At 35.1% G+C, this 12,113-nt stretch overlaps 1 non-coding gene across 2 annotated transcripts; it reads left to right on the forward strand.

Annotated features, from left to right (window-relative positions):
- Nucleotides 1–1,128: 1,128 nt before the first annotated feature.
- On the forward strand, nt 1,129–11,757 carry LOC18437581 (uncharacterized). 2 transcript variants are annotated; one of them, XR_016040939.1, is made up of 7 exons: nt 1,129–4,896; nt 6,383–6,706; nt 6,813–6,909; nt 7,185–7,285; nt 7,479–7,567; nt 8,547–8,913; nt 11,524–11,757. It is a non-coding gene; the product is annotated as an uncharacterized LOC18437581 (transcript). The 2 variants fall into 2 exon arrangements; XR_016040938.1 differs by lacking the exons at nt 8,547–8,913; nt 11,524–11,757 and having other exon boundaries at nt 7,479–7,762.
- The last annotated feature ends 356 nt before the right edge of the window (nt 11,758–12,113 follow it).

Below are 12,113 nucleotides of genomic sequence, written 5' to 3' on the forward strand. Positions count from 1 at the left end.
TTTCTACTAAAGAAATCTATGACCAACAAGAATAAATATGGAGACAGAGGATCCCCTTGCCTCAGCCCCCACTTTCCTTTAAAATATCCCTTAGGGGAGCCATTTCTCATAATAGAAAATGAAGTAGAGGAGATACATAAATGAACCTATTAAACAAATAAATCAGGAAATCCCAATGCATTCAACCTTCCCACAATAAAATCCCAGGATACCCTATCATGGACACTGCTTAAGTCAATTGGCAAACACATTTTAGGCCGAACTGAATTCCTATGGAAAAGTGACATAAGCTCATTTGCTATAAGAATATTATCTGTAATAAGCCTTCCCTTCAAAAAAGCAGCCTTCCTAGGGTCTATGATATCATCAAGAACAACTCGTAAGCGATTAGAAATGATCTTGCCGATAATTTTATACAAATGCATTACATAACCCAATAGGTCGAAAGTCTTACATCACACTGGGTGCATCCACCTTAGGAATCAAACATATAAAAGTAGAATTAATATGCTTGAGAATCTTACCTTTACTGAAGAAATCCTTAAGGACCAGAAAAAGATCTTTTTTAATAACCTCCCGTGCAAAAATATAGAATTCCACTAAAAAACCATCCAGACCTAGAGCACTTTCATTGTTCATGTCCCAAATAGACGCCTTAATCTTGTCCAAATTGACAATGTTCACCAAATTTGTCTTCTGATCAGAACTGAGTGAAGATGGTGGTAAGAACTGATCGACCAATTGTAAATCAGTATCACTCTCCTACGCTAATAAAGCCTCAAAATAGCCATTCACGTGATTTTTGATGTCAGCCTCAGTAGATAAGGAAGTTCCATTTTGATCTTTCATAGAAATTATCTGGTCGTTCCTTCTCCTTCCCACAGTGGAAAGATGAAAATATTTTGATTGCCTACTCATGGTGCCAATCCAGATTGGTCCGACTGGTGGAAATTTGGCTTAAAGAGAATAAAAAATAAAATTGGGGGAATTTGGGATGTTAGGGACCCGGAACGTCCACCGACTGTATCCAATTCGTATTCGCGATCCCTGATCCAGACCGCCAGGTCTTAAAGCTTTGCTGTGCATCATGTTAGTGGTATTATGTGACTTAGTTAACATATTTTAAGAGCTGTATACATGAAATATATGCTTATTTAATGTTGTTTTTGGAGGTTATAATTTCATGCTTGTAATTCTTTGATTCATGGCACTGAAATAAGGAGAGGATGTAGCTTAGTTTGTTTGAAATACAGAGTACCTTAAAGTTTTAACATGTCCATTGTGCTTGTTGGGTGACCTAGAATCCCATAAGTTGTCTGCAACATAGAGTGCCATAAACTTGTAACATGCCAATGCCACCCGAAAGTTCTTGCTAAGTTAGAAATCTCGACGCACTTGGTGTATCCAAACATATCAAATAGTGGAACATCCTTGGCGTATGGAGCTAACTATTTTGCAACTTTCTTCTTTAGGGAATGTAAAGACCCATGGAAGATCTTGATGGCCTCCACATTAGCTGCATTTTGTTATTGTTCACTCTTTAGATCTCTTACCTTGAAGTATTCCCATCAAGCAAGAAACTACAGTGGGATATGAGTATTTTTGTTTTGGGTAATTCAGTGGGGAAGACTAGCCCCTACCCGTTTTTTTCAAGCAGATTAGGAGTTAGCTTTTTCGAAGGTATTAGTGGGGTGGTGTTAGTGGTAGGAATGGAAACCACAATGCGGTAACTAGGATGTCGATTTGAACCTTCTCTCACTTCCGCGGTTGATATTGCATGTTTGGTTCTTCTGCTTTCGTTAAATAGTTTGGCACTGTTGAAAGGATTGTTATTCTGAGGAACTGCACACAGTGACTGGAGTAGCCAGTGATTTGGATGAACAGTTTGCTGGAATATAATGTAGTTGTATTTTTAATTCCATGAAAATGCATCCTCTTCAACAAAATTTGGATGTTCCACCTTAGGATTTCCCCTTGAATACATTTTAATCAGTATGGTTCAAGGTTACCTAGATATAATATATTGGTCATGGAGGTGTATAAGTAGCTGGAGCTCTTGTTTGATATCAAACTTTCTTATCACACATCCAATGCGATCCAACCATTGCCGAGGGTTGTCTTGCCCTTTTGCATAAACACCTGAGTCATTAGGGTTTCTAGTGTCAATAAATCATTTATAGTTACTGTTGAAGGTTCTATCCACTTTCTAACGTACCCAAAAACTTATTTTTGAGGGATTTGCAAGAATTGTCTATCCAGATGATTCAGTTGAAGTTTGGGTAAGAACATACATGGGAAAGATGACAATGAAGAGGATCCGCAGTTGGAAGAAGCCCAAATATGTATTTTCGAAAAGGTGACTTAGAGGTATCGAAGTATTGTATAAGAGAATCAGTAGTTGGGAGAAGCCCAAATATGTATTTTTGAAAAGGTGACTTAGACGTATCGAAGTATTGTATAAGCTTTACACAGTTATCAGGTGTTCTACATCGACAAAGTAAAACCATAGAAAGGTGGCTTCACCTTGGTAGCACCCTCAATAGCCAATGAATCAGCCATTGAATTGGCTTCACACTAGGTACTCTGGAAGGATACTCGAAGCAGGATGGAAAACTGGAAGATGTGGTCACAAATATGTGAAGTCTCCATGGATGTTGTGAAGCTTTGGATGCCCAAGACATATCATTTTTGGAGTCCCCTTCAATGATCAGGTGTTCTCCCCAAATGGGGTTAAACCTCTTTTAGATCCTTAGACCTTCGAGGAGTGCAATTGACTTGGCCTTCGCTGAGTCAACGAAACTGATCTGATCATGGAAAGAAAGGATGATATCTTCTTCGGAGTCTCTGAAACTGTCCCCAAAACGACTGGGACCTGGGTTTCTGAGGGAGCAGCCATCCACATTAAGTTTAATGGACACAGGACCAAGCAGTATCCACCAGGGATGTGGTTTGGTCTAAGAGTTGATAATGAATCTCTCTTTTTCCTTGTTAAAATTGCAATTTGGAACTTTCCAAACTGTGTTTTCCATTATTTTTTGTGAATGGGCAGTTAACTTATGGTTCGAAACCTCTTATTCATACCAATAATGCTAACTTTAATAACAACATGGAGCCAAATTTAGAAAATGACTTTAAATCTATTTATTTTGAGTGTATACCCAAACCTTTTCAGATTTCGAGGTGCCCTCGATGCCCATATATGTATGCATGTGACCTCAAAACTCAAAAGAAAATTATAGTTTTTTTTTGGCGTCAGAATACTTTCAAATCGACAATCTCGACCTGGACCATTATGGTTGTAAAAAAATTTAGTATTTCATACCTTAAAGATAATGTATATTATAGCACATTATCTAGACCGTCCATTTTCAAGTGTTCATAGTTATGCAAGATCTGTACTTTTTTTTAGTAACAAATTTTATAATCGGTAGTCAAATTGATTGTAGGGCCATCATAGCGATTTCCCGTGCCCAAAGTGTTTTCCGGGCGAGGTTTCGAGGTGGGGCTTTACTTTCCTTTCATCAAACCTAGGCCTTATAGAAACCACATCCATTATATATGTGGTTGTATATACAAAATATATTTTGTATGTGTGTATGGACCCACACATATATGGAACTAAATGTTGAGCAATATTAAATATCTGCATTAGATTTCACAATTATAATAAATTAGTATTCAGTTAAATTGAAATATCAACTCGGCATGGCCAAAATTTGGTTCAAGAAGATTATCAAACTTCCTAAAACTTTTTCATGTAAAAATAAGTTTCAAAAGTAAATTTTTTTGAAATTCCTTGGTCTCAATTCCCCAAGAACAAGTATTGTGGCCCTCAAATCCTTTTCTAGGAAGGAAAAAAACAATATTGCCCCTTTCCCAGGGGTAATTTCCACCCCTAGGCAACGGGCGACTTAGGCTTAGGTGTGGGTATTGCTTTGGCTGCCTTGGCGCCCTCCTAGGGACATGGTTCCTAAGGCCCTCCTAGGCGTATTTTCCTCCATTACATTCCTCTCCAACATCAAAAAACCTTGAAATTCAAAAGCCAAAAGATTCCATTTACTCCCTTGCGCAATCTAGAAGTATCTTTAGGACACCAAAGTTGCAGATGTAATATCACCAACACATATTGACTTCAATAAAAAGAATATCCAAATTGCACACTCTATGAGCCTGAAAAATTTAATGTCTTTAGATTGAACGGGGACCATCCAATATTTGGAAGTGAGATCTAAGTATTAGAGAACTCAAAAGTGAATTTTTTTCTATTGAAAATAATCATCTAGTGATCCATAAGTGTTTCCTAAAAGTTAGGGTTAAAAATCCTCCCAAATAGGTCTTCTACTTGAAGGCGCATGTGTACAGTATATGCTTCCACTAGAGCATAGTGCATGTGCTCAATTAAGAAAAAAAAGACGTTCTCCAAATTAGAGAAGGGACATACCTGTAATATGTATCAAGTCTGAAGGGTAAATCCATCATTACCCTGTTCCATTCATAGTATTAGAAGCGTTACATAGCTTTAACACTATTATTAAAACGCACACACGAAGTATATAAAGGCCATATAAGCTTCTCTTTAACCCCAAAATCTTAGCCATGGCTTCCTCCTCTTCTCATGCTTCTTTCATGTAGCCATGGCTTCCTCCTCTTCTCATGCTTCTTTCATGTGTTTTCTATGCATTTTTTTGATTTTTTTTCCCTCCATTTTTGCTTCTAAGCAAGAGGAGTTCGAGGTCGATTGTGTAATTAAGCTTCCGGGCCAGCCTCAGGTTGATTTCCGGCATTATGCAGGACATGTAAACATCGACGAAGTTCATGGAAAGACCGTCTTTTACTGGTTTTTTGAGTCACAAAAGAGACCAAAAAATAAGCCCCTAGTGATGTGGCTTAATGGAGGTAATTTACTTCTTAATTGATTAATTTGTCTATAGATATTCATAATTGAAACAAATTTTCAAAAAATAAGCAATTATATGTGATTGATTATCCATTAATCGCCAAAATCAAGCCTTATTTTGGAAATTAGCTATTGGGTGTTTTGTAAATAAATGGAATGTTATGAACTTATGATCTCTTAAAGAGGTTTTTACAGGCAATAATAATGATGTAATGTAGTCTGGGAGTGATATATTTGATTCCAGATATTGGATGGTTCGAATTTAGTGGAACTTGCATATGTATTCCTTTCATTTGAATATTTTGATTTGTTTTTTCTCTAGTTGCTTTGAACAATATATATTTTCTGATCATTATATCTTTCGTAATTGTGTTCTATAAACTTCAAAACAATAGCTGGTACTGATGGACAGTCTGGAATAATTAGAAGCGGATGTTGTGCTCTGGATCTAGACTGATTTTATAATACGATGAAATCTAGACCGTTTGTCTTGACAAAAGGAAATCTGAACCATTGTTAAGTTATATGAGGCCTCGTTGAGTATCTACGCAAGTATGCCTTGTGAACATTCTTGACTCTTTGAGCTTTTCTCTAATAATAATGGAAAGAATAATGGAAAATATACACTATGAGTCTTTATTTTTTGGTAAATAAATGTCACAATAACTACTCGACATCAAATGCAAAATCAGGTGACTTGGATGCACCATTGAATGAGGTCAAGTCCAACAAAAAATTGTTCTGATATTCTAGCAACCCAATTATAAATCTAGCCATTGGTCATTGTGAGTTTCTTGTACTTGGGGCTCGCACGCGGGTTGGGTCGCACTCAGGTCTAGGTTCGGGGTTGAGATCAGTTCCAACTTTTATGACTGACAGGTTGTGTCCGGGTCCGTTAAGGACGTGACCAACCTGGCCCAGTATATTCTCTATATTTTAGAACATATAAAATATATTTCATATTTTTAATTTTTAATTTTTGCATATTCTGACCCAAACCCAACTGGACCTCGGGCTAGGTTTGGATCCTACCACCCACTTTGCCTGGTCCAACCCGGACCCGACCTGTTTATACCCTACTTATACCTAAACGGTCTTATAGCATAAAAATCCTCTACCTCCGCTGCTGCTATATTGTATGATCCTTAAGTCTAATGATTTTACTAGATCGGTCAACTAGATTTCAAACTATGATTTAAAATTAAAAGAATATTTGCTTTTCATCGATTATGTTGATTTTATTGATTTAAAATTGTAATAGTTATTACTTGAAATTACTTTCTTTTCAGTGGTTTTTGACCTAGTGCAATGAGATTTATCAGTGCATTAAGTATTTACATTCTTATATTCAGAGCCGTTTTCTAAGTCATTGATTATTATCATTAATTGGTAGTTTTTGCTTGAAATTACTTTTTTTTCAATGGTTTTTAACCTAGTGCAATGAGATTTATCAGTGCATTAAGTATTTACATTCTTATATTGCAGTTTTCTAAGGAATTGATTATTATCATTAATTGGGTTTCTAAACTTATCATCATGGCCATCACCATCGTGAAAATCATCGTGATCAAGTGTTAAAACCTCGGGCTAGGACTCGGTCTTGAGGATGACCTGTGTGACTTTGAAGCTTAAGTCAGACGGGTGATTTTTATAGGACACACAGATTCCGAACGAGTCTGGAGTCTGACCATCGTCCCAAGCCGACTCGGGCGAGTGTGACTTCAAAGCTTAAGTCCGACGGGTGATTTTTATGGGACACAGAGATTCTGAACGAGTCTGGAGTCTGACCATCGTCCCAAGCCAACTCAGGCAAGTGTCGATCTGTCTCTAGTTTTTTAACACTGGTCAATTGGTCATTATATCATGGAAGGCATCATCATAATCATCACCATTCATGATTCAATATTGTTTTCAGGGCTCAGTACGGTTTGGAGCATTGCAGGAGGTAGGTCCCTTTCTAGTGCAAAAGGAGGTCCCAAATCTAAGGTTAAATCGCCATTCTTGGAATAAAGGTAATCTTCCTTCGCTCCTCTTTCTTTGTCCTTTAATGCATAATTAACCTTGAAATAAAAAACTTGATTAACCTTGAAATCTCTCTTTCTCTCTCTCTCTCTGTCCGACATAAGTTTTTGAATTTTAAATATTGTATTAATTAATCTAGGAATTAAAAACTTAACTATACGTTCTCTCTCTCTTGTTAATCAACTTTTTCCTTTTTTTCAATTTTAATTCTTGTATAATATTAACCTTGGGAGAAATGTCTCTCTCTCAAACATTCCTTATGCAGAAGCCAATATGTTGTTCTTGGAATCTCCTGTGGGCATGGCGTGGGGTTTTCTTATACCAACACGGAGTCGGATCTAGAGACTATGGGAGACAATGTAACGGGTATGGATCAACATAGATGGAATAAATAGATACATACATGCATGCATGGACATATGTATCATTAATTGGAAGTTTTATAACTTTGCATGCATGCCATACATAATACCATACTTATACCAGTGAAATATCATGAAAATTGGTAGAATCAACGGCCAGTTATCAATGACATGGCTAATTGACTTTATGTTTTCAGGACACTATATCCCACAGCTAGCGGAATACATTATTGACCACAATAAAAAGGCCAAGAAAGAGAATATTATAAATCTCAAGGGCTTAATGGTAATTTTTATCAGCTTCATCTCCTATTCAAATTACGAATATGCTCTTCACTATGAATTGGAGTAAAGGAGGGATTGACTAAATCAACCTTTCTTTATTATAAACTGGTTTCAATATCCCTGTATTAGTGTTAATGACACAAGGACCTTATTCTATTTGACAAAAAGTATATAATAGTACATGAAACTCGATTTTTACCTGTTAGATGTGAAATCAGGCTGATCGGCCTGTCTAACTTTTCCAAACTTTTGCATGAAAGGTTAAACTTTTGCATGAAAAGTTTATGAGTTAGGGAAATGCGGATCTTATTTTCTTTGAGATAGATTTAATCATTCTATACGACTCTAATTTTCTTCGAAAGATATCATGTCAGGCGTTGAAACTCCTTGTAACATTATTAAAAGTACTAAAGGGGTCAAATAATCTCAACTTATATGGATTTTCTCTCTCTCTCTCTCTCTCTCTCTCTCTCTAAATACCAATCCTTTAGACATAGTAACTAGGGGGGTAATAACTCGTCGAGTCCGGCTGGACCCGGATCCGGACCCGAATAGTATTTAAGTCCAAGTTTTGAACCTGGATTCGTTAAGTCAAAAAATTGGATCCATACCTATATTATTGGCGACAAGGTCACAATCTCCCGTTATTAGATTTCAAGCTTTGTCGTTTAATAGCTAAAAAATACGAGTTCTTAATACATCAAAATGAGTAGGGTTTAAATGAAAATATTTTCTCTTAATGATTTACAGGTACAGTTAGGCCCAGACCTTGGACTTGAATAGTGTTCAGGTCCAGGTTTTAAACCTGGACTTGACCCGTCGGGTCTCAAGTCCTGGGTGTGGTTGGGTCAATTGCCACCCCTAATAATAGTATCTTATCTGAATTCTCCTCTCTCTCTCTCGATTGACAATCCTCTTCATCGTAAGTGATATGAGTTCTCTCCCACTATCACACACACACGCTCTCTCTTGATGGACAGGCCTCGTTTGGAGGACATAGTAACTGATGAGTTCTCTGGATTGACAAACCTCCTTTGGACATGATTCTCTCTTTATTGCATATTGGCATTGGACACGGAAAGTGATGTGAAGGGAATGATGGATACCGGATGGGACCATGCCATAATATCACATCACTTACACTCCCAGGTCATAGAGTTCAATTTTACGACACGAGTTTTAAGGAATGAGTCCACTGAATGTGATATTGCGGTGATCAACTTCAATCAAGCCTACGCTGTTATCGACATTTACAACTTGTATGCCCCAAAATGTTTAGAAGCGAAGGACCCAGACAAACAAGGCCTTAAACCAAAGGTCCTGGAATCCACATTCTCATTTCAACATGTAAGTTTTCATTAAGAAAAAGTTTATATAAGGGCATAACCCTCGTTATCAGGATCGGATCGGTCCCTGAATTGGTGAGGGATTTGGTCTGAGCGAAATCGGTTCGGCCTCCCATTGAATTGGTTAGATCAGATTTGAAAACTGATATAATGAAAGCAAGAATAATAGTTTAAAATATGAATATCTTAAAAAAACAATTACATTCAACTGATCAAACTAGTCAAAACTAGATATCTGATCGGTCAAAAGCATTCGAACACTGATTTTGACTAGATTAGGTTTTTGTTTTAGATCAGACCAGACAAGGTATCTTTTTCTTTTGACGGTCCGACCTATCGTAGTAGATGTTCCGGTCTAGTCTTGATAAGTATGTTTGTAACCTTATCTATAGATGTAAGGTTTCAACAATTTATACCATTCATTTTATTTGGGCGGTGTAGATCTGATAATATCTTAAAAGTTATGCCACTTGTTAACAGTGTCTTGAAAGACGTATCAAATCTATACCATCCGACTAAATAGATGGTGTAGAACATTGCAATTTTACCTCTACAATTAAAGTTGCCACTATAGATGATTTTTTCTTTTACAATATATAAATGGTGAAGCTTATATAATCTTTGAAGCTTTATGACCCTCATCATCTTGAATAAGAATTTAGGCCACGGTGAAATTTTCGTTTGAAACACAACTTTTTAAGATAAATTTATCAACCCGAGTCATCACCTATTTAACATTTCCACTATTTTTAACTGCTACAACTTACGAACATGTGTATTCGGATAGTGTTTATGAAAATAAATAAAAAATATAGCTAAAATATTAAAAGGTTCATTTCGTGTATTTTGATAAACTTCCTTGTTTTAAAAAATATTATTTTCTTTACAGAGGTTTTATATGGTGTAATTGTTTAAAGGAAAAAGCTGGCGTTGGCCAACTAGCCTGCAGCTACATGTAAGCCCAATGGCAGATTGAATATGGGTCAATCCAATGATCACGATTGTATTTCGTATTTGAACTATGATTTTTTTTCTATAAATCCAAATCATTTGAAAATTTGAACGTGTGTTCTTTAAAAATAAGATCATTTAATAAAAATATCAAAAAATAATTTTCAAAAAATATATTGACCAAAATATCCCTGAAACTTTTTAAGGGTATTTTGAGTGATTTATATTTTGAGAATTATTTTTTTAATATGTTTATTAGATAAGACTTGATGAGAAGAATAGATGTCTAAAATTTAATGTGATTTGGATTTGTACAAAAAAAATTAAAAGTAAAATTAAAGTACGAAATAAGGTTGCGACTATCAGATCGGCCTATATGCAATGTAGGCTCGTGGGTCTACACCAGCTTTTTCCTTCTTTAAAAATAACTCACAAATTTACACCAGCTTTTTCCTTGTTTAAAAATAACTCACAAATTTGCTCTTTCGAAGAAAATGAAATATTACCTTATCATATCATTTCTTTAAAAATCTTTTCAAAATGAGTTTTATAGATTGTCTACTATTAACATTGCATCTAACTTTACCAACATAATGGAATATTGTAGAGGAGCCCATGTTTCTAATTTTACTTTTGTCTTTTTTATCCGGATAGCTACACTTAAGTGTAACTTTACTGAAGAAAGCTTTACACCTTTATAAGTAGTTTAACCTACATACATTTAAAGCAACGTGAGAACTATTTGATCTAAATGGATGGTTCGGATGGCTTTGATCATAATGTCTCCCCATATTTAACCCTTTTATAACTAAATATTTTAGATAAAACAAAATGACAAAAAAACGTTACAATGGTTTTAGTAATTTGTTTTTATAATAGATATTTTTCTTATTTATGTCATAATAGATATTATAATATATTATGTCATAATATATTTATGTCATATAATATATTATGACATAATATATGTCATAATATATTATGTCATAATAGATATTATACTAGATGCAAGCATGCCATAAATTCTATGTCAAAAATATTTTTAAAATAAAAACAAAAATCAAATATTGTATGCACTTTCAGCTATCTGATAAAGAGTATAAGCTAACTTGGGACACTATAATTGAAATTATCTCATCCGTCCATTTAGAATGAATCTAATCGTATACATATTATTTGTGGCTAATGCAACAAAAAGGTTTCTAGTGGGTGTGGTTTGCATAAGGTTGCAACCTAAAACAATCCAATTAAAGCGCACCTCTAAATTTTATCATGAATATAATTTTAATATAAATTTTTTTAGGATGACTTGAGAGTCTATTTTTATCTTTAATTATAAAATTTTAAGCTCTAAAAACGATTCAAATCAAGTAGATCTATAAACACATGAAAATTTTGAAAATGGACAGTTCAGATAACATGTTGCAAGATAACACTATTTCACGGACGCGATTCTTTTTTCTTTTCGTATTTATACATCTCAATGTCATAATCAATTAGAGGGTTTTCCAACATCCAAACAACTTTTTATGATAGATCTTTAATTCTACATTTTAAAGTTACAACCTTATATAAACTTTTTTCTTTATTCTAGGATAACATTAGCTCTTTTATTCTCAATTATTTTATTCATTTTTATGCGAAATTTTATGCTTTTCAGCTGCCCAGGAATTCAACTCCTGCAAGATATGACCCCTGCCGGGCCTTCTCCATTGAAGCATATTTGAATTGAAGGGATGTGCAACAAGCTCTACATGCAAATACAACCAACTTACCGTACCATTGGACATCATGCCGGTACTTCAAATAAAATCACCATGTCAGAGGTTATTTTTTGTTTTCATTTCACTAATGTCCCTCCTAAATAAATAAATAAATAAATAAAAATCCTAAACTGCGCTTGTTCTGTATTAGAAATGAGGAACAACCAAAGCCATTTCAATAATTGGATCCCTAAGAGGTCCTAATCGAATAAGGCATATAAGGCATTAGGTGTCAAATGACAAAAATACCCCTAATTATTCCTCATTAGTAATACTGAAAAGTGTGCTCTTTATTTGTAATAAAGAACAACTAAGGGTATTTTCTTTATTCGGTTGGGGCTTGATAGGGGTTAAACTACTGCATTAACCCTAATTGTCCTTATTCTCAATACAAAATAAGGGCAATTTAAGATTTTTTTTTTAAGGAGGTACTTAAGGGAAATGAGAAAGAAAATGCCACCTCTCAAATGTTAATAGGGATCTTGAT

This window comes from Amborella trichopoda, chromosome 9 (genome assembly GCF_054954075.1).
Source record: "Amborella trichopoda isolate Santa Cruz 75 chromosome 9, AtrichopodaSantaCruz75HAP2 v2.0, whole genome shotgun sequence".
NCBI lineage: Eukaryota > Viridiplantae > Streptophyta > Magnoliopsida > Amborellales > Amborellaceae > Amborella > Amborella trichopoda.